Raw genomic sequence first — 22,176 nt, 5'->3', positions numbered from 1 at the left:
TATTATTCTGGTATTGACAAGAGTAGCATTGGGTAGCCAGGTACAGGCAGGTAGAATTTATCTCCTTCCTTGAGCTCAAATATATACATATATGATAGTAACCCGATATTTGTAATCTTTATGTCTTAGGGAGTTGTTTTTTTTTTTCCTGAGGAGAGTAGATAAATACCAAAGTTGAGAATATGTCTGCATGCATGAAATACATATATGTATATATGTAAATATATATAAACATAAATATGCTCAAATATGTTTTCTATTAAAGTCCCATTTTTATTTAGTATTAAAGAAATTTACATCTGTGAAACTTAAGAGATGTTTTCTCAGAATAGAGACAAACGATCACTTAAAATATGAAATGACTTTCTTTAGAAACAATTTTGAAAAGATAGATGTCTACGAGTGATATTGTACTTTTTCTCTGTGCAAATGTACTTTTTTAAATGCTCATAAAAATGCCGGTCTATAGAAACTCTATAAAAATAAATTCTATTGCAACCCATCATTATAGATTTTACTTCTGAAAACAACTTCATATAAAAATTTCATATTTAGTTTTTTTGTCTGTTTTCATAGACATTCATAATTATACCTCAATTTTTTTCTTTTCCTTTTTGTTTCCACTTTTTGAATAACTTTTTTCTGTTTAAAAATTTTTATGAAATAACTTCTTTCCTCAAAATAGTCAAGAAATTCCTTTCATCTTGCATTTCATATTATAAACCCTTGATGAAATTTTCATAGTATTATTCCTTGTTTAAATTTTCTTTAAAACTGATTTTGTGAAAATTGAAGCTGTTCATTGTGTAGAAAGTGACTCAAAAATATAAATTATTTATGCTGCAATAGCCATAGCACTGGAGAGAGCATTCTCCTCAAAGGATGAATCAACCAAGGAATTACTAGTAGGTTCATAGCACTTTTATAGCACTTAAAATCATAGATCACAAGTCCCCACTGATGTATTTATCTTTGATAATCATCTGGGACACAACAAATTCAAATTAAAGGCATTTCATAAAATTGCATAGTAAGAAGATAATATTAATTAATAGCTATATAGTGCTTAACACAAATTATCTTATTTGATCCTTTTAACAACTATGTGAGGTCAGTACTACCATTATTTTCATTTTACAGATGAAGTTAAGATGAAGAGAGGTTAAAGGACACAATTATCTAGGTCAGGGCAGCATTCAAACTCTTCCTCACTCCAAGTGTAACTATTTTACAAAAATTTCTCGGAAAACTGGAAAGCAAAATGGCAGATTTTAGCCATAGTCCATCTCACATCATATACCAAGACAAAGTCAAAATAGATTCTTGATCTAGATATAAAGGGTGATAGCATAAAGAAATTAGGGGGACATGGAATAGTTTACTTGTCAGACTTCTGGATAAGAGAAGAATTTGTGAACAAGAATGTGAGCCAACAGGGAAGAGCCCAATTTTTGTTACAAAGAATCTGGTATTTGGGGGCATAAAATCTTTCTTTAGAAAGATGGAAGGTCTTGGAGCCAATTTTCTGAGAGAATAAAGCAGAGACATCACTAGAAGACATTATCAATGGAGGTAGCTGCTCTATCACATCTATACCTTGGCCACATATAAGTTCACTAGATATGATCTCCTTCAAAGGTATATCTGACAATGTGTTGTCTTCATGTTAGTCACTCTTCATTTTTCCTGACCTGTATATTTGCTCTTAATAATAGTATTTATTTTTGGATGAGTGACTCCCAGGTGCATTAAAGTTCATGGGATAGAAGAACTGGATGGCAATTAAGTAGTACAGATTGAAATCTGGTACAGCAAATCTACCTTCATTTATTTTTTTCCCAGCAATCCCAGCAAATTCATATTCTTGACTTTTTGTTCTTCCAAATGATTTTTGTTGGCTAATACTGTTCAATTTTTCCTTTTGGACTCCTCCTGTTCTAGGGGCTTAGGTCTCTTTGCCAGATACTTCACACTAGTTTACAATGAGAATTGCAGATCACTCCCAGTTTTAATCTCTGAAGACTACACAATGATCTAGGCAATTTTTTATGCCTAATAACTACCAGACACCTCTCAGGTTCGTGGTTCCCCAGTGTTCAAACCCTAAGTCTCTTCCTTTTACTCAAAGAAATGAGAAGGGAGAAAAGGTAAGAGGCAAACCAAGTCCAGTGAACAAGGTCTCTTCTACCTTCCTAACTAACTTACATTTCTGTCCTAATATATGGAGATATGGCCAAAATGTGAAATAAGTTTTGTAACGAAGTAGCCTGGCCTATTGTCTTGTAGCACCTTCTAGTAGGAGGGGCTTCTAGGTGACTGAGACAGAGAAATGATCAGCTGTGCACTCAACAACAATAAAATATTTCTTTTTAGTCTATCATTTCCTTGTGGCATGCTAAGTTCTATTTCAAACTTTGTATAATTTTAAGGCAGTTATTCTTTGAAAAAAAGAGTATATCCCTCTTCAATTCTTGATGAAATCTAGCTCAAAATCACCAGAGAATACTTGCTAATAATGCCACAGTGTTGTCATGACTGCAGATGACAAATGACACGGAAATAGGACATAAGTACAAAATAAAAATCATTCCCTAAGAGTGTTTAAAGGTATCTTGAGACATCTTGGGGTAGAATTGAAATAGTTTTTGATTACATAAAATGTAATACCTCCTTATATGTGAGTCCTCAGAAATGCTAGCCCATGTTCGAGTCACTCTGAGTGAATATCCACTCTGTAACTCACAAATCCCCACTGATATGTTTACTTTTACCAATCTGTCAGTCACAAGCCACAGTATTTCAATATAACAACAATTTAGTTCAAAATAGAAAATAAGGTGGCAAGAAAAGATCCTTAGCATACACTCATGGGCTACATTCTTTGACAGGTTGTGACACAATAGTGGCGAAGACAACATCCAGAACAGAACACATATGACCAGAGAACACATGGGAAAGAAGAAGGGAATTAAGCATTTAAATAATGCCTTCTCAGTGTCTGGCATTTTCCTAAGCACTTTTACAAACATTATCTCATTTGACCCTCATAACAACCCTGAGAAATAGTTACTATTCTTTTTCTCTATTTTTACAATTGAGGAAACCAAAACAAACAGAGCTTAGCTGACTTTCTTTGAGTCATACAACTAGTAAGTATCTGAGATTGGATTTTAACTTTCCTAATTCTAGGCTCATGGCTCTATTTATTGTACCACAAACTGCCATGGAGGGCATGAACATTGCGAACTTTCATGGCACACATGGAGAGAAAATATGAATGTGTATAAGTGATTAGGTTATTTATGTAGATCAGTGATTCCCAAAGTAGGTGCTACCACCCCCTAGTGGGTACTGCAGTGATCCAGGGGAGAGGTGATGGCCATGGGTGCATTTATCTTTCCTATTAATTACTATTAACATTTTTAAAAAATTAATTTCCAGGGGGCTAAGTAATATTTTTTCTGGAAAGGGGGCGGTAGGCCAAAAAAAGTTTGGGAACCACTGATGTAGATAAAGCAACTCACCCCTCCATGACCTTCTATTAATATGATCTCACTTCCCTCTGTACTTCTTTTCTACTATAAGCAAGGAAGCAATTTTCAGAGGAATCTACTGTTCTCTCTTCCTATCTGTTCAATTATAGCAGCTAGAAATTTCTCCTTGACAATGCTCTTTTGACCCACCAGACCCACTAGCTATTATAACCCACTGGTCCACCACCAGTGGGGCCAACAAAAACTAGCAGAAAATCCTTTAACCTTAGAAGACGCCTAAGATTAAATTATTCTTTTTATTAACCTTTGATACTAATTCAAGGTCCTTAGCTATTTTACAAGTGATTAGGAGTTTTCTTTTAATTCTTATTTTATTTGTGCTATGCTCTACAAACCTATTTTGGGATTCTGTTAAAAAAATATCACAGGAGTGGCATGGATGCAAGCATGCTGAGGTGAGTCTTGCTCTCAAGATCTTCTTCCAGGCACATGCAAATAAATGTAAGTTGTCAAAATGTATAAGCAAACTATTTGATTTGCTTAAGTTTTCCAATTACCTAGGTAATCATGGAGAGCTGTCTGTGTGAGATTGTCTGGAGCTATAATGAATAGTTTGAAAAAACTGACAAACCTTTGCAATGACTGAGAATAAATTCAGATGATACACTCAGTTATTCAGTACCATTTTATGGACGAATTCATCCCATTCACATTGAAAGTGACAATTATTTATTGTGTTTTCTTACATTCCATTTTCATAAAATCAGTTCTTAATTGATTAAATTAACCAAACTATTAATTTATAAATAATCATATTACATATCCAAATTTGTTAATCTCACCTTTAATTTTTAGGATTTCCAATTTGGTATTTATTTAGGGATTTTTAATTTGTTATTTTTCTATTTTTTAAAAAAACCCAATTCCTTGATCTGTTCTTTATTTCATTGATACAAGCATTTAGAGATATAAATATTCCTTTAATTACCACTTTTGCTAGACCACATAGATTTTGGCATATTGCCTCATTAATATAATTTTCTTTAATAAAATTATTTATTGGTTCTATGCTGTGTTTCCATGGTCCTTTATTAAATATAGTTGGTATTGCATTGTGATCTGAAAATGATGCATCTAATATTTCTGCTTTCTTGCATTTAACTATAAAGTTTTTGCATCCTAATACATGGTCAATTTTTATAAAGGTACCACATGCTACTGACAAAAATATATATTCTTTTCTATTCTCATTTGATTTTCTCCAGATATATATAATATCTTAATTATCTAAGATTTTATTTATATGCTTGACTTTTTTCTTTTTTTTGTCAGACTTATCGATTTCTAAGAGGGAAAGGTCAAGCCTTGTCATTCTGATAGTTTTATTATCTATTTCTGTATATAACTCCTTTAACTTTTCCTTTATAAATTTGGATCCTATAATACTTCAATATTATAGGATCCAAATATATATGTATACAGATACATATAAATGTTTAGCAATGACAATGCTTCATCTTCTATTGTACTTTTTAACATAATATAGTTTCCCTGTTCATCTCCTTTAATTTTATCTATTTTCACTTTAACTTTGTCTGAGATCATTATTGCTACTGTTGTTTTTTTGTTAGATGAAGGATAACATATTTTATTCCTTTCCTCTCTTTTTATTCTATTTACTGTGACTTATGTTTAAATGTTTCTTGTAAACAATATATTGATAACTTCTCCTCTACATATACCATTTATTACTTTTGTCAAATTTTTCTTTCTATCCATGCATTGCTCTGGCTTTTGCCTTCCTGGGTCAAACAGAAAAATTCTAATGCTACTTCTTTGAGGAATTAAAAAAAAATTCATTATCTAGAGTTATTATTTCCCTCCTTTCTTACCCTTCCTCTACTACTACATTTGTCTTATGGTCTCTTTCAGTAGGGTGGATTCTTTCAGTTTCTATTACTTTTTTCCAAGCTCTTCAAAGAAGACTTTGATGGCCTGACATCCCTTTCCACTTTCCTTTGACGCTCCACATATTTCCTTTTTGCCACTGTTTTCCTCTTCTGAGTTTTTATTTTTATCTTTGTAGAGACCAGATTGACAAATTATTCATGAGTCCCAGAAAGGGATAAGAGGAATGAGGTTGGGATCAAGAGAGTCACAGAAAGACTTACAGACTCAAAGGTCTCTTGCTGATCAGTGACAGTTTATTGATTTCAGGTAGATACTTACAGAGAGCTGAATTAAACAGAGGGATTAGATCACTCACAATGATTCATAGGAAGGAAACAATGGATTTAGATTGCCTCAAGCTCTAAACAGAGTTTTCTATAGGTGATAATTCAATATGTCAATGTGTAACCATCTAACCAAGCTTCTCACAGAATTCCTGCATCAATAATTTCTTGGAAGAACATTCAGTTTCTATGGGGAGGGGTAGAAAGAAGGTGTTTGGGGGCCTCATGTGATGTCTAGCCTTCATGTTTGGCTGTATCTAAGTTATGGCTGTAATTTTACTAGGGCTTACTTTCACTACTAGGGGCTACATATCTTCCTTTTCACTTTGACTTTTGCTCATTTTATTGAGTTATCTCCCTCCTCCCTATTAACTCTCTTTTGAGGTTCTCTTTTGCTCTTGGGGTGGAGGGAGTGCTTTTCCAGTCCCTCAGTGTGCAATTTTGAGGGGTAGACTGACTTCTTATGGGGAACTTGCAGGGGCAGTGTTTTCTAATTGGATTCTGCTCCCCCAGATTTCAGTTTTCCAGTTATTTCCAGTGTTGGGCTGCTCCCTGCTCTTTTCTTTGCTTTCCTCAGGTCATGGAAGTAGGTAGGGTTAGTGCTGGGCTGCTTTTCCACTTTGCCTTTTCATTACCTTAGGCTTTATGGAAGAAAGTAGGCCTAGTTTTGGATTGGCATTCAACTCTACTATCTCATTGCCTCAGGCTGTTTGCTAGTGGGTAGTTCTGTTCCTGAATCTGCTGTTTTGTTGCCTCAAGATGGTGAAGCTCCTAGGGCTGTTCCCTGCTCTGCCTTTTTATTATTGCAGGCCAGGTAGAAGTGGGCAGAGCTAGCATTGAGACGAGCCCTTCTTTGCCAGTTTTGTTGCCTCAGGCCAAGTAGGGCTACTCCACTCCCATCTGCCTTATTGCCTCAGGCCACATGGAAGCCTTATGGGTCAATGTATGCCTGGTAATCTCCCCCTGATGCAGCACTCACTCACTGACCTACTCACCCCACCACCCTTCTCCCAGTCCAGTGAGATGCATTCTTTCTGCTTTCCTTTGTTTTGAGGCTATGTCCTTTTTGTTTGTGTTAAGAAGGTTTGGGATAGCTGAGAATCCCTTACTCTGCCATCTAAGCTCCCAACATGTAAGTCTCTTCTACTATATTTTTCCTAGGGGACTTATCATATCCTGTTTTATATGATGATAATTAATTTTAATTTTATATTAATATCAGTTTGCAATATTCTTCTCTGACAAAGGACATCTTAACAGTACAAAACTCCCTCTACATTCCTAGAGAGTTCCTGGTCTGAATCTTAAATCTTAAAATTTTGCTCTTATGGAATGCTATTGTGCTAAAAGGACTAGAGGAATTCCATGTGAACTGAAAAGATCTCCAGGACCTGATGCAGAGTGAAAGGAGCAGAACCAGGAGAACATTGTACACAAAGATGGATACATTGTGTTACAATCGAATGTAATAGACTTCTGTTCTAGCAGCAATGCAATGTCCAGGACAATTCTGAGGGACTTAAGAGAAAGAAAACTATCCACATCCAGAGAAAGAACTGTGGGAGCAGAAACAAAGAAGAAAAACATCTGCTTGATCACATGAGTTGATGGGGATATGATTGGGGATGTAGAATCTAAACAAGCACCCTACTGCAAATATCAATAGTATGGAAATAGGTATTAATCAATGACACATGTAAAACCCAATGGAATTCCAGGTTGTCTGTGGGAGGGATGTGGGAGAAGGGGAGGGAAAGAACATGAATCATGTAACCATGGAAAATTTTTCTCATTTAATCAATTAAATAAAAATTTAAAAATAAATAAAAAATAAATAAAATTTTGTTCTTAATCAGGTTGGGCTAGGCTCCATCCTAGGTATATCAGTTCTGTTTGCTCTATAAACAGAACACTGAGCTAGTCCAGTTAGCAAAAAGTAACTTGTGTGCCTTTGTCTCTTAATTCAGTTTTGGATATATTTGTTTGACCAGAATAAAGAGGGTTTTCTTGCTTAGATGACCAGAGACAGCTGGAACCTCATGACCAAGCCTCACAACTCGCATGAATTTCTTTCCCCTTCCTCTTTTGAATTTATAAAAATATACCTGTCAGTCTTCTCCATGGATATCCATGTACTCAGGTGCAAGGCTGTTCCCCAATCTTGTATAATCCTCTTAAATTCTCAATTAAAGAAGCCTTTTTCTTTATATGTGGGTTTGATTTATTTTAGAACTCAACAATAGTTATTTGTATAGTTGGCTTATTCCTAGTAGCAGATTTTCCTTCTTTGACAGCAAAGGTCTTATCATCTAACAGAGACAAGGTGGTATGTGAGAGAAGCAACTAGAACTCAGGAAATTGAAGGGCTATATAGATTCAAAAACAAACTCCTCTGTTTGGGATTTGAAACACTTTACAACCTGGTTCCAACCTAGCTTTTGATCCTTGGTATACACCAATCTGCTTCACCTACTCTACAATACAGTTAAGTCAACTATGTGATTGTATCTTGTTCAAACATATGATCTCTATTGAATGAAGTTTGCGAGAAAGCATAGTTTTTTTTATTAACTGGAAAGATTATGAGAGGAAACACTGGGAAGCCCAGAACTTTATAGATCCACAGAGAAGAGAGGTAACCAAAAGATGACAACAGCATAGCAGTGTGAGCCATTGAAAGGGAAGAGTCCTACAACATAAAACTCAGTGTTATCACTAGCTATTGGAGCTTTATCTAACTCACTAGTCTGCTGAAAGAGTGACCTACCTGATCAAAGCATGTGTTTGTTTTTTTCCCTGAAATTGCTGTCTTGATCCTATTGAGATTTAGTGAATATCTCTATTTTACATTTTCCTTTTCCTCATTGATGCTTGGGGAAATGACACTTTTGTAAGCAAATTCTTACAGCACATATTCTAAGATAATTATCTTAAATCCTACTCCCAACAGGTATCTACTAATAAATATTCCCTTCAGGTCAAGGTGGGGCACAGAGAAATGGGGTAGAAGCTTCTGTTGCTAAGCTGCCAGAAACTCATTTCTTGATTTTGCTGGCTTCCTTTTTTATACAAAATGCATGAGGTGAAACCAGTTTCTTCTACCAATTCCAAAACTTTTCTAGTGTGGTGTTACTTCAGTTCATCAAATAGCTTTAGAGACTTACAAATTCAATGGCTTTGGACTTGTAGGCTAAAGTCTTTGACTCAATAGGGATTTTAGACCTTGTTTTTACCTAATTAAAGTTTCTGATTCAATTGAAAACTCTTATCTCTCTGTAATTACTAAGACAGGGAAATTATTCTTATATGCTCACTATAACACAAAGTTGGGCTTGTAACAATAAAAAGGGCCAGTAAAGGATGTTTATAGAAGGGAGATAGAGAAGTCTATGTGGTGAGTCTCTCTTCTAGCACTTTCCTGGGGCTGAATATACACTGGGAGACTTTAAGGGGGGTGTCACTCTGAAACTGGGTGACCTGGATGTTTGGGCCACCCCACAGGAGTTAGGGGTGAGGCTTTCCTATAAAAGGAGGTATGTGGTACCCCAGTCCAATCCTGAATAAGGACGGGGTTCACACAAACCTCCCCCCCACTCCCGTCAGTTAATTTCACAGTGGGTGGTCTGGCTTCAAGATGGAGGCAGCCAGCCCAAGCTGTGGTTCCCATCTCTCTTGTTGTCTCTCAGGCACAATGGGACACTATTTGACTGTTGAATGACTTTTTATTATTTGCAAATCAGGGAATGGGGAAAGGGGTGAAGGGCAGAGGGATTTTGAGGGGCCTTCTTGGCTATTCCTATGGGGTCCATCACTTAGGTGGGAACTTTTAATGGTTCCCAATCCTAAGCTTCTCCCCTCACCCCTTCTCCTTCTATTTCTATTTTTCTGTTTTTATCCTTTTCTATAATTGTAAGTTTTGACTGAAAAGGGTCTCTCAGCAAGGTTGAGTAATAGGTGAAGGAGACTAAGAGATTGCTCCCAAAATGGAGTCCCAAAATTTAGCTGTCTCGATGGTTGAAGTCTTGATGGGTGAGTTACTATGGAATGGCTTTGATCAGGGAATCAGGGTTTCAATTTCCAAAAGAAAGATCCTCAGGAAGCCCTCAGGACTGGATCCCAGCTGGGGTGTCTTCCTCCTCTCTCCTCCTAGTCCTCTGCCCCAAGACCTCTCCTCCTCCTCTTCCTTGGAGAAATACCCAGAATCCTCTCTGTTCTCAACTGTCAGCAACTGTCTGCAACTGCCTTCTCTGGCTCCTTTGGTTCCATTCCCCCTTGCACACATCCTTATAGGCTTTATCTAGCCTTCCATTTTCCATTTCCGTTCCTCTGTACTGTATTGGTCTCATATATAGAAGGGAATTTCTTCTCCCTTCTGCCTTTTAGAATTCCTAGTTTTCAGGTCCCTAGACTAAGGTCAAGTACCTTCTACATGTCCACATTTCCTTACCTTCTCTTCCCCCCTAACCAAAACCACTATTTATCCCTTTTGTATATGGCTATGTATGTAAATGGTACATACCTTTCCACCTGTCCATTTCCCATAGAATTGAAGCTCTTTTTAGGCAGACAGGTTTTACTCTTGACTGACATGGTGCCTGGAAAATCATAGGTGATTAATAATTTTTGTTGATGGAAAACTAGTCAATTTACTTTCAAATATTCTTCCTTATCATATTGTGCTTGATAAATATCTAATGTAAATAAAATACTTAAGATTTTTTTTTTTAAAAACAGTGTTGTATAATGAACAAAATGTGGGTTTTAGGGTCAAAGGACTTGGATTCATAAGTTAACTTAGCTCTTCACTAAATGTATTACTCTTGGCAAGTCACTTAAGCTCTTAGGTTTTGTTTTCCTGATCTATAAAATAATGATATTTGACAAAAATGATCTCTATGCTCTTTCCAATTCTAAATCTACTATCAATTATCTGCCAGTTTCTAGGTCAGTGATGGTGAAATTTTAAGAGATGGAGTGTTGGGCCCCACCCTAACCAAGTATAGGGTGTGCCCCTCCTCCTTCTCCCCTCCACCCCATACAGGGGAGAGAGAAAGTGTTCCCATTGGGCTGCTGGGTAAAGGGGTAGGTGAAGTGAGGAATGTCTTCAGTGAATGTAAAGTGGAGGGAGGGGAGGGGAGTGACCCATGTGCTCTGCTCCCCTCTAGTTCTGCTACCTGTGAGCCTCCCACCTTACCCCCCTTGCACTCCCATTGAACTGCTGGATGGAGGGGTGAAAAAATGTCATCAGGCTTGGTGGAAAGGGGGAGAGGAGCAACTCCACCCAAGTCCCTCTGCCTTTCTAGTAATAAACTGGAGGGTGGGGGCTAGGGCAGCCATGTGCCTACAGAGAGCACTCTGTGTACCACCTTTGGGACCCATGCCATAGGTTTTCTATCACTGTTCTAGGTCATCTCCTTTTTCAAGATCAAGTTAAGTCAATAAGTTTCATATTGGAAGAGGACCAATGATATTATGATATTGGGGTTAAAGTACAGAGTGTTTGACTAAGGCCAATCAGTCCAATACCAGCCTGGAAGGCTTTATAGGTCAGGCACAGTGTATTTGAATGATTTCCATGGAGATGTCTCTCTATTTGTGCATGTCACATTTTCTTTGTGCTATTGTAAGGAGTTAAATTAATGGTTTGACTAAAATATATGAGAATTTTAAAATAATACTGTGGTTGCCAATTTTAAAATTAATACAGCCCAAGTTAAAATGACATTTAACAGTTTTTATTTACAAAAAAGGTGGAGAGAGTGAAAGTAGAGAAATGTGGAAGAGGATAGAGTAAGAAGTCTAGCTTATCACCCTAAATGTTGCTCTGGTCCCTGGCTCAACCCATGCAGGGCTCATTAACCCCTCAGCCAGAGAACTTGGTGGTGAATTAAGCAAGGGTTCAACCCATGCAGCCTCCTCTAACAAAGGGAAGCCTCTCTGGAACTAATCTCTCCAGAATCCAGGAAAGGAGGGGCAGCTTTTCACTCACCAGGAGAAGCTCCAAAGGAAAAGATCCAGGAGCAGTCTTACCAGAAGCAGTTCAAGAGCCAGAGTCCCAAGGTCCAAGTGAAGCTGAAGACTGAAGTTCCAAGGTGAAGTCCTGAAGGAGAAGATCCTCCAACTCAAAAATTCAGGATGAAGAAGACCTCTTGGAGAGGAAGTTTGTCATCTTTTATAGTCTCTTTTTTACATCACTTCCCATCCCTTCCTCCACTTTATGGGGACCAATTGCAGTCTTTAAATTTGCTTAACACTACCCATGGGGCAGTTAGTCACTTCTGGAGGTGTATCTCACTTTAGTAAATGGTTTGTGAAGCTCCCCTACTTACTGTTAAGTAGGGGTGTCTTTGCTTTTGATTGATAAAATTTAAAAGCAGGAAAGGGAGAGTCAATCTCATCTTCACACTACTGTGATTCTGCTTGGTTATTAGAACAGAACACCTTCTTTGATTCCAGCATGTCATTTGGGTGGTCCTGTTACAGGGTCTCTGATGTCTCACAATCAGTTCTTAATGTCTTTGAGAATGTCCTTGAACCACTTCTTTTGACTTCTATGTGAGTACTTGCCATGTGTGATTTCTCCAAAAAATAGTCTTTTGGGTAAACATCCATTATTCATTCAGTCTAAATGGCCAGCCCAACTGAGTACTTATTAAGTGGTTACTATATTTCAGAGTAGAAATGCAAGTTAACAAAAGCTGCCCCTGCTCTGAAGGAGTTTACATTTTAAAGAGAGAAGATAACACATAAAAAGAAGCAGAAAAGCTGATGGTTTAGGAATGTGGTAGAGGAGGAGGAATGATAACATTACTGGTGTGCATGTTATCTTTAAAATGGAGGTTCTAGAGCTGCAGAGAAGGAGTGAAATCTAGTAGAAGGATGAACTTCTAACAGGAGGAGACTTCTAAGACTGGAAGAGATATGGAAGTATAGAGCCAGAAGTAGAGCTGATTTTGATTCCTATCTCACCTATTCCACCTCAATTCCTACTCTTGTGTTGGGATTTTATTTATATACATGCTGAGGTTTCCTCATCCACCCAAGCCTCTATGTTCATCAGTACCCTCTATTCTCATGACCCATATCTTCATTCTAATCCAGGGATAAGAAGGATGTTTATATCTTAGATCTTAACATTTCCCACAACTTTATGATCTCCCTTCTGAATTACTTCCATCTTTCTTTCCCTTTGCATCACTCATTCTAAACCTATTTTCACAATCGCTGTGAACTCATCTTTCCACTGTTCATTCTACTCCCAGTCTAGGACCCCTTCTCTGATTTCACATTCATTCTTTCACTGTCTGTTTCTATTAAACTTCACACCTCCTCTGCTCTTGAATCCCTTGCCCCATCACAAGTCCTAAACTTGAATTAACCCTACTTTCTGCTTCTTCTGTTCCTATTCATATACTGCTGGATACTGATACATTTTTTAAAATGATGCAATCATTCCATTTTCTCCCATTAAAGTAGATTTTGGAATCTATTTTTAATTGGGTTCTCTTACAGTCTTTTTATTCCTTTGTGATTCATTCTATCCCACAGAGCAGGTAGCTGGTACAGATGGCAGAGTATCAGATGGCATCAAGAAGATTCATATTCCTCAGTTCAAATCTAACTGTAGACACTTAGCACCTGTGTGACCCTAGGAATCAAATTAACTATGTTTGCCTTAGTTCCCTCATCTGTAAAATGTGCCAGAGAAGGAAATGACAAACCATTCTAGTATCTGGCATAAAATTCCAGTTGGGACTTCTACTTCTGGCAGCCAAGATCAGATGATAGGAAAATTCTGAGTTCACCCAAATTTAAAAGAATTCACAAAGATTTGAACATGATTGAAATGAATGAAAAACAAATAACAATTGTATCCCACTCTCCTTGGCATCCATCCTAATTCTTCTCTCCTCTTCTCAAGCTTCCTATACTACCAAATTTCTCTTATTTCCTCTCATTAATAATGCTGTAATTTGTTAAGAAAACATATGCCATGGTTTATAAGCTCTAATTTCTTTCCTTCTCTATAGATCAAATCTTTACACCATTTTTCATTGTCTTCTTTTCTTCTAGGTTTTGAGTAACAGGTCACTTTCCCTTTATAAAGGCCAACTCTCATAGCTGTGTCTTTGAAAACATGTTCAATTGGATTAGATTAATTGGATTGAATTTAATGGTGAAAAAGATTTTGGCGAGCATCATTGTACATTTATCTTTGTTAAGGAAAATGTTTTTCTTATGACTGTGGACACAATGGTAACAATTCAGCTCACATCATCTGCTTTTGCATGATTACTCATTTCCCCTAAATAGCTATGGCTCTGAGGACTGCTTTTATTTCCTGTCAGAAGTCCAAAATACATTTTTGAAGTGGGCTAGCCCAACTGAATAAAATAGTTATCTCCATATTTCCTCTAAGATGTGATACTGAATAAAACAATTGATATTGCTGATGAGTAAAAATAGGAATAAGTACTTTAGATCAATGTTTCTCAAATTCCTTTGCTCCAAATATCAGGTCAGAGCAAAATCCCCTATGTAGTCTATCTACACTTTTTGCTCCTGCATAAAATGTCAAACAGAAACATAATAGAGTGAATGGGAATTTTTTTTTTTGATGAAATACATGATGAGGTAATGTCTGGTTTTTTATCAATCATAATGAATAAAACCAATGCAAGACAAAATGTTTGGATATTAATAGTTATATCATCCATTTTAATGTGGCAAGAAACTAGCTTGGAAATCACCTGGAGGAGCCCCAAATCATCTATCCTGTGCTATCTGTACTCTGTAGCACATAGACCTATATTGTCCTTTGAATTGGTAAAATAAGTTGCATCCAAATGCCACATGACATGGTGGTTGCCATTTTACTCATTCAAGAAAGTCTTAGCAGAAAGCAAATGTTAAGGTTGCCCTTAAGAGAAAAAATAGCAAGATTATAAGTGTTAATATTATCATCTGTTTCAACCAAAGTTTACTAAAGATATTAGAAATGAACAACCAAAGAAGTTTATAGTTCCAATTTCCTAGTGCTGTCTACTGATATTCAACTCTGGTATGCTTCAGGCTTAAATTACATGCAATTTTTAATGAAACTGGCTGCTGATACTCTCCAGAAAGCTTGTTGATTATTTTGTAGGTCTCTTCTTTCCCTTGTGCATGGTTCATGCCTACTGATTCCTTTGTCTCACAAACAACATGACAGCAGAATCTTTATCTAAAAATGTTATATGATCTTGGGCCCACAGCAGCTCTGGGTCTTCCACTTGAGGGTCTCAAAATGTTGTTTGGTGAGACAGATGGGACAAAGGAAGACACATGTGACAATGTTCCTGTCTGAATTTGTTCAGACTCACTTTGCTGAGGTTGGCTGTATACTGGGACTTAGAGAAGCTTAATTAACATTTTCAGGATTATACAGAGAGTAAATATCATGGTCAGTTTAATTTCTTTAGAAATTTAGCCCTTAATTTAAGAATAATTTTAAACATTAATGATGAAATTTGACACAAGAGTATTGATACATAGAAATCTTTATTTTTTCATAAAGTAGATGAGCTTTAATATTTCTAAATTTTAATATTTAACCAAGTTTCCATTAAAATTTGTGAATTTATCAACTATTGCTTTTCTATAATAATAATCAAAATAAGAAACATGCCCTTCATTTTGACAGCTGGAAGGCATTTAGGTCACACAATGGATAAAGTGCTGTACTTAAATGAGAAAGACCTGAATTCAAATTCAGTCTTAGACCCTTATTAGTTTTGTGACTCTAGGCGAGTTACTTGATCTTTGTCTTCCTCAGTTTTCTCACATGTTAAATGAGGATAATAATAGCATCTATCTCCCAGGTTTTTTTCCTCATTTTAAAAATGGGGATTTAAAAAATAGTTCCTATTTCCCAGGGTTGATTAGCCAATATTTCTATTCATCTTTTTCATTCAATTATAATAGCATTGTGCTTCCTTTTTAGGGATTACTTATAATCTTTTCTTTGATTATAAACTCCTTAAAGTTAAGGACTATAGTATCTAGCATAAATCAAATGGGGAATGGAGGGGAGGGGTAGCTAGAGTTTAGAAGAAATGAAAGCTTGAAAAGAATAAGCTAAGGAAAGTTATTTCTCACTAAGTATGAAAAAGAGGACAACTTTAATTAAATGGGACTGCTTGGTTCGTTGGCGTCCCTATACCATCCTCTAACATATATTTCCCCTACATATTTGTTAATTACCTTTACTCATCATCATATGTTCATCCCACCACCATAGGGAAAGGAGAACTGATTTGAGTTAATTCATGTGCTACACATTTACCAAAAAATATTGTTGTCTATTTTACCCCCTCAGTCTTAATTCTAGTCTCATGTCCTAAACCTTCCCACTTTATTCTCTCACTCTTTGAATTAGCCCATTTCATTTAAATTTCTTATTCCTTCTGTTTCATTGCCCATCAAAACATTCAGGCTCCCCATCCTTTTGAAAAATGGATATGTGGCTGTGATTTCATCAGAATAGACAACTTGTAGTCAGAAGCTTTTTGAACTAATGCAGTTTGGTATTTTCTTTGGAACTGATAGTTTTAGAGAGTTTCTGGCAGGGGTCTTTAGAGGTTTAAGTGACTTTTTTTCAGAGTCATGGAGGTAGTGTGTGTCAGAAACTGAATTTGGATTCAAATCTTCATGACTAGAGTGAACTTTCTATTATTAGAAGACACTGCTTCTCTTCTCATCTCTTCCTTCTCTAAAAGAGGAAGTCCCCTTTCAAGTTATAGTACAAGAATATTTTTTTTCTTCCACTAATATTGTCAGGGTTAGAAAAGGGAGAGAATTAATAATTCATTTATAAAGTTATATAAACATAAAATAGGGGCAGGCAAACCTGGTTCTTTGGGTACTCACTAGAAAATACCACAATTGGCAGTGGAACAGCAATGACACTTTAATAACCACAAAGGGTGTGAGGGTAAACAGCACAGAAAAATACAGACAAATGGCAAAAAAATGATTCAGAGGCAGAGAGCATAGGGCAGTAAAGGTGAAACTTTTAGAGACCGACACCAAGTATGCAAGTTGCAACCCTCATACTTCATGTGATCTTCCCCTTTACCCCAGACGGGGAAGGGAGGAAGCATTCCCTGTGGGCTGCTGGACAGAGAGGGGGATGAAGTGAGGAATGTCCTCAGGTGTGATGCAGAGGGAGATGGGGAGCAATCCCCTCTAGCATGCGTGCCATACATTCACCAACATGGGGACAGGGGATAGGATAATGAAGGGAGCAAGCAAGGTAGCATGAGAAAGAAGATGGGGATGGGATGAGACATTTACGTGAGATTGGAGTCTGGAGCACTCAAGTGTCAAGGAACCTTAGTGGACAGAAGAGTGCATGGGATCAGGGAGGAGTTTGAGTTCTTGTTTTATAGGGGTTTTTTTTTTGGGGGGGGGACCAGACCAATTTCTACCTGTGCCACCTTGAAGTTAGATCATTAACATATCCAAGTCATCTCAATCTTATTGGTAAAATTTCAAAGTTGTCATCTCAAAGTTATCAATACCTTTTTGATGGTCTGCTTCTCTGGAACTGTGGAGGTCTGGGATTTATATATCATAGCAACAGAAGCCTGACAGCAGTGCCTAGATGGTTTCTGCTGATTTATCACATATAACCAGGATTAGAACTTTGATTAATATGGGATATAGCTTGCAAATTATGTGTCTTTGATCTATGGGATGATTTATTCATGTTAGAAGTTCCCCTTTGCAATCTTATTTCCTGCTGTTGACCCTTCATACTGGCAACTTCTTAACTTATTATACTAAGTGATGTCAGGTAGGGAGGGGTGGTCAGGGGAATCAGAACAAGATATAATTTTTTTTTAAACCCTTGTACTTCGGTGTATTGTCTCATAGGTGGAAGAGTGGTAAGGGTGGGCAATGGGGGTCAAGTGACTTGCCCAGGGTCACACAGCTGGGAAGTAGCTGAGGCCGGGTTTGAACCTAGGACCTCCTGTCTCTAGGCCTGACTCTCACTCCACTGAGCTACCCAGCTGCCCCCGCAAGATATAATTTTAACAGATTTTTAACTCTCTACCCACACCTTCTCCCATCTCTCATTGAGCTTCCATAATTTATAAAAGCTGTTTGAAAGCCACTACACTTTTAGGGGGATACTGGTCAATGGAATGCCGGGAGAGACAAATAAAGACATGATTTCGCTTGAAAGATAGGGGAATGTATTCATGGAACTTATCCTTGAACTATTCCTAATGTTCCCACTTCTTATTTACTTGTACTCTTAGAGTTCTCTCTCTTTCTCTCTGTGGAAACTGAGGCAAAGAGAGATTAAATGAATTGCCCAGGATCACAAAGCTAGTAGTTGTTATCTGAGGACAGATTTGACTACAGATCCACCTGACTTCAGGCCCAATATTCTATCTATTGTACTACCTAATAAGCAAAAACAATAATGAATGTATACTAAATGACAATAATAATGATAGTATACATACAGGTCTTTAAGCTTTGCAAAGCACTTTACAAATATTATCTCATTTGTTCTTAACAACAACTTTGGGAAGATATTGCTATTTTTACAGGGTATTTAACAAGTGAAAAATCTGAGACAAAGAGAAATTAAGTGACTTGTCCAAAGTCACATAGTGTCTGAGACCAGATGTGAACTCAGGTCTTCTTAACTCAATATTCAGCACTGTAGATACTTTATGTCCTAACTGCCTGAACAACATCTTCTGTGTAGTATTTTATACTCTAAAGGCTATAATATTGCTATCAAATATATTTGATAAGTATCTTATGGCAAGACATTTTGGGAACTAAATAGAAATATATTATACCAAGATACATTCTCCAAAGTATTGAATGGTTTTTCTCATTATAACAATATTGAGAAATAATTTTTTTCAAAAGAACAACAAAAAAACTATGAAAACATATGATAATTTGTTTCAAATTTCTAATATGTGAAATTGTTATTCAGCATTGTATAACTCTATGTAACCATTTGGATCATACTGTTGTTAGGATTAAAATTTCCTAAAGACTGCATATTGTTGTGAGGAGGATTATTTAGTTATTATTTAGGAGACCTAACAGGAAGGGCTGGAGAATTCCACATGGAATGGGGAAGCAGGAAGTGTGGTTTGCTCTCTCTCTGAGATGGACTCCATGGTGGTTGGGACAAGTTGCAACTGACCCTAGGAAACCTCAGATTTCCAGAGATGCTGAAGGAAGATTGAGATATACTTGTGGGAGACTATTAATCCCAACCTGAGTTGTAGGTTAACTTGGGCTGGGTTAGCTCCCAGAATCTACCCACCTGAAAGAGTACAGCTAGTGGTCCTGGAGGAGCTGCAACATCGCTGGAGTGAGTCTGGACTCTGCTGTGAGGATTCCCACTTCAGTCCTGCTATTCTCTGGGCCCTGCCTGGCTTAGGTCTCAGTTGAGTGTAGAAAAGTCCCTCCCCTGACCCTGTGGTTTGCCCTTAGTCTGAAAGTGTAGAGACCCCTATTCCCATCCTTTCCCATCGTTCCCTTAATTAAAATTGTTATAAACTCTCTTGCCATTTGCCTGCTAGTTTTCATAGGTCTTGTCTAGATGGTGCAGAGTGGCAGTTAAGGTCTAACTGCCACTTCTGTTAACAGATACATCCTTAGCAGTTAAACCCAGTCTCCCTACCTTGTTTGGTCCTGCCTTCTGTCATTCCTGTCTCCCTCACACCCCACTGAGCCCACAAATAATATTTTAGTTAACTTCCCTGGTTTTCCCCATTATAGTATTAATTTATAATTATTTATTAGATAATGAAAATGGGTTGGAGAGAGTAAAGGCATATAATCACATGGCTGGTAGCCTAGTTAATCTGAGTTTGCCACTCATCTCTTGTCTCCATTTGCTAGCAAAGAGACCTAGTGTCAGCTGTCCCACCAAGCAAGTCCAAAGAGCAAGAGTTGCTGCTTCCTTGATCCCTAACTTTTAATTTCAGTGATGCCACTTCCTCTGGGTCTCCCCAACTGGACAGTCTTGACCTCAGTCTGTGTCCGAAGCAATCCTATAGATGCCAGGACTCACTTGGTACAATATTCAGGTGTCCTCAAGGACACTAGGGAGCCAGAGGGTTCTCCTTACACATTAAGCCTCAGCCTCAAGTTCTCAACCCAAGCAAAGCGTGATGGTGGTTGAAATAGATTTTCAAAACTTTCCTTTTAGAAAGGAAAGAGGGGTACAATTTATTAAATTTAAATTTATATTTATATTAAATTCACACATCCTCCATGATGTTTTCTTGGTATAGATAAGGAGGGGTTTGCCATTTCTTTTTCCAACAGATTAAGGCAAACAGAGGTTAAGTGACTTGCCCAAGGTCACACAGCTAGAAGGTATCTGAGACTGGCTTTGAACTCTGGTCTTCCTGTCTCCAAGTCCAGTACTCTATCTACTAAAGCACTTAGCTACCTTCTAGGCATAAAGAGATTAAGTAACTTGCCTGAGGTAAAAATAAATTAAATAGAAATGAACATAACTCTAAGGTCTCCTCTTGTACCTAGCAAATTGGAAAAGATGAGAAAAGATGGGAATTGCCAATATTTGCAGAGCTGTGGCTAAATAGGCACACTAAAGATAGATTACACAGAATTTAGAGAGTTAGCTAATATTTTAGAGGACAATCAGGATATAGAAAGATTTCTACAATCTAGAACATTAGTCTGAATTTAATAGCATGAAATGGAATAGAAATAAGCAAACTTCGGTACAGGAAAAACCAATTTCACAAGTACAAGATGAATAAAATGATTAGTAGTTTGAAAATGGTCTTTGGGCTTTATTGGACTTTAAGCTCAACATGAATTAGAATTATATGGCAACTCAAAAAGATAATGAGATCTTAGGCTGCATTAGGATAGATATAGCTTCCAGGAAAAAAGAGCTTATAACTGTAAATGTCATACTTTTTATAGATTATAATATTTAGTTCTGAACACCACAGTTTAAAATGGGTATTGATAAAATGGAGAGAGTACAAAGGATGACAATGGGATGCTGAAAAGCCTTGAATCTATGTCACATATGGATTGGCTGAAGGAACTTGGATACTTAGCATAGAGAAGAGAAGAGTTAGGTGCGTGGGTAGGAGTGTCAAGACTGTTTTCAGATATATGGAGGGCTGTCGATCAGAGGAGGCATGGATTTATTCTGTTTGGGGCTCCAGATGGCACAATTAAGAACAATGAATGGATGTTAATGAGAAACAAATTTAAGAAAGATGTTGAGAAAATTTTAATAATTAAAGATACCAAAGTGGAATGAATTGGCTTAAGAAGAAACAGGATCCTCCATTTTGGTCTTCAAGCAGAGGCTGAGTAACTACTTCTCAGGTATGCTACAGTGGAGGTTCTTTTTGGGTATTGGTTAGATTAAAAGGGTACTACAGACTCTTCCAACTTTCAAATTCTTTGATTCAATAATATAATGTTAGGGAAACTGCAAATTGGTTCAGTCATTCTGGAAATGGAATTCCAAATTATGACAATTATGTTAAATTGTGAGGATGCTAATTATTCTAAAATGTAAGTAAATTATCTAAATCCTTTGTTTCAGCAATGCCATTACTAGGCATATTTCTTAAGGAAGTCAAAGACAGAAAAAGGGATATTACATAATCACATATATCCATAACACTACTTTTTGTAGGAACAATAAAAAAATGATAAAATAAATGAGATGTTAAGGAATGGCTAAGCAAATTGAGTTACGCGAATGTAATAGTATATTATTCCTTGGTAAGAAATAACTATGAAGATTTCAGAGAAGCATGGAAAGACTTACATGAACTGATATAAAGTTAAGTATAACTGGAAAAATGCATGCATACATATTATATGTATATTATATATCATATTGTATACTACGATATTAATGAAAAGAACAAGAACAAAATGAAATGAATATAATTATAATAACCAAATTTGTTACCTGCCTAAAAGAAATGAGAAAGTGTACTTCCCTCTCTGCTTTGCAACAGATTTCATATATTGTCAGGTACAGTTAATGTACTAGTTAGTTTTATTGAATTGCTTTTGTTTTTCCTCTTTCTGTTTTATGCTTTGTTATAAGGGAAGGTTCTTTGGGTCACAGAGTGAGAAGTGATGTATTTGGAAATGGAGGTGATGTAAAAATAAAATATACTTATATACTTGTGAATGGATCTGTGATATCATTAGTTTGAAAGATCTCACCAACACCACACATCATAACCCAACCATGGCTACCCATTCTGTATGACTTATTTATACTCTCTCATATGTTCGCCATAGGGGGTCCACTCAATATATTGGAGACCTTTCTTGGTTTTCTCCTATTATTCCTACTTGATTTCTACACCACAAGAAGTATATCAACAGAACAATCTAACTCTTTACCTATC

Source organism: Gracilinanus agilis, chromosome 4, assembly GCF_016433145.1.
Source record: "Gracilinanus agilis isolate LMUSP501 chromosome 4, AgileGrace, whole genome shotgun sequence".
NCBI classification, from domain to species: domain Eukaryota; kingdom Metazoa; phylum Chordata; class Mammalia; order Didelphimorphia; family Didelphidae; genus Gracilinanus; species Gracilinanus agilis.
The sequence above is the reverse complement of the archived record's forward strand: the minus strand, read 5'-3'. Positions refer to the sequence as shown.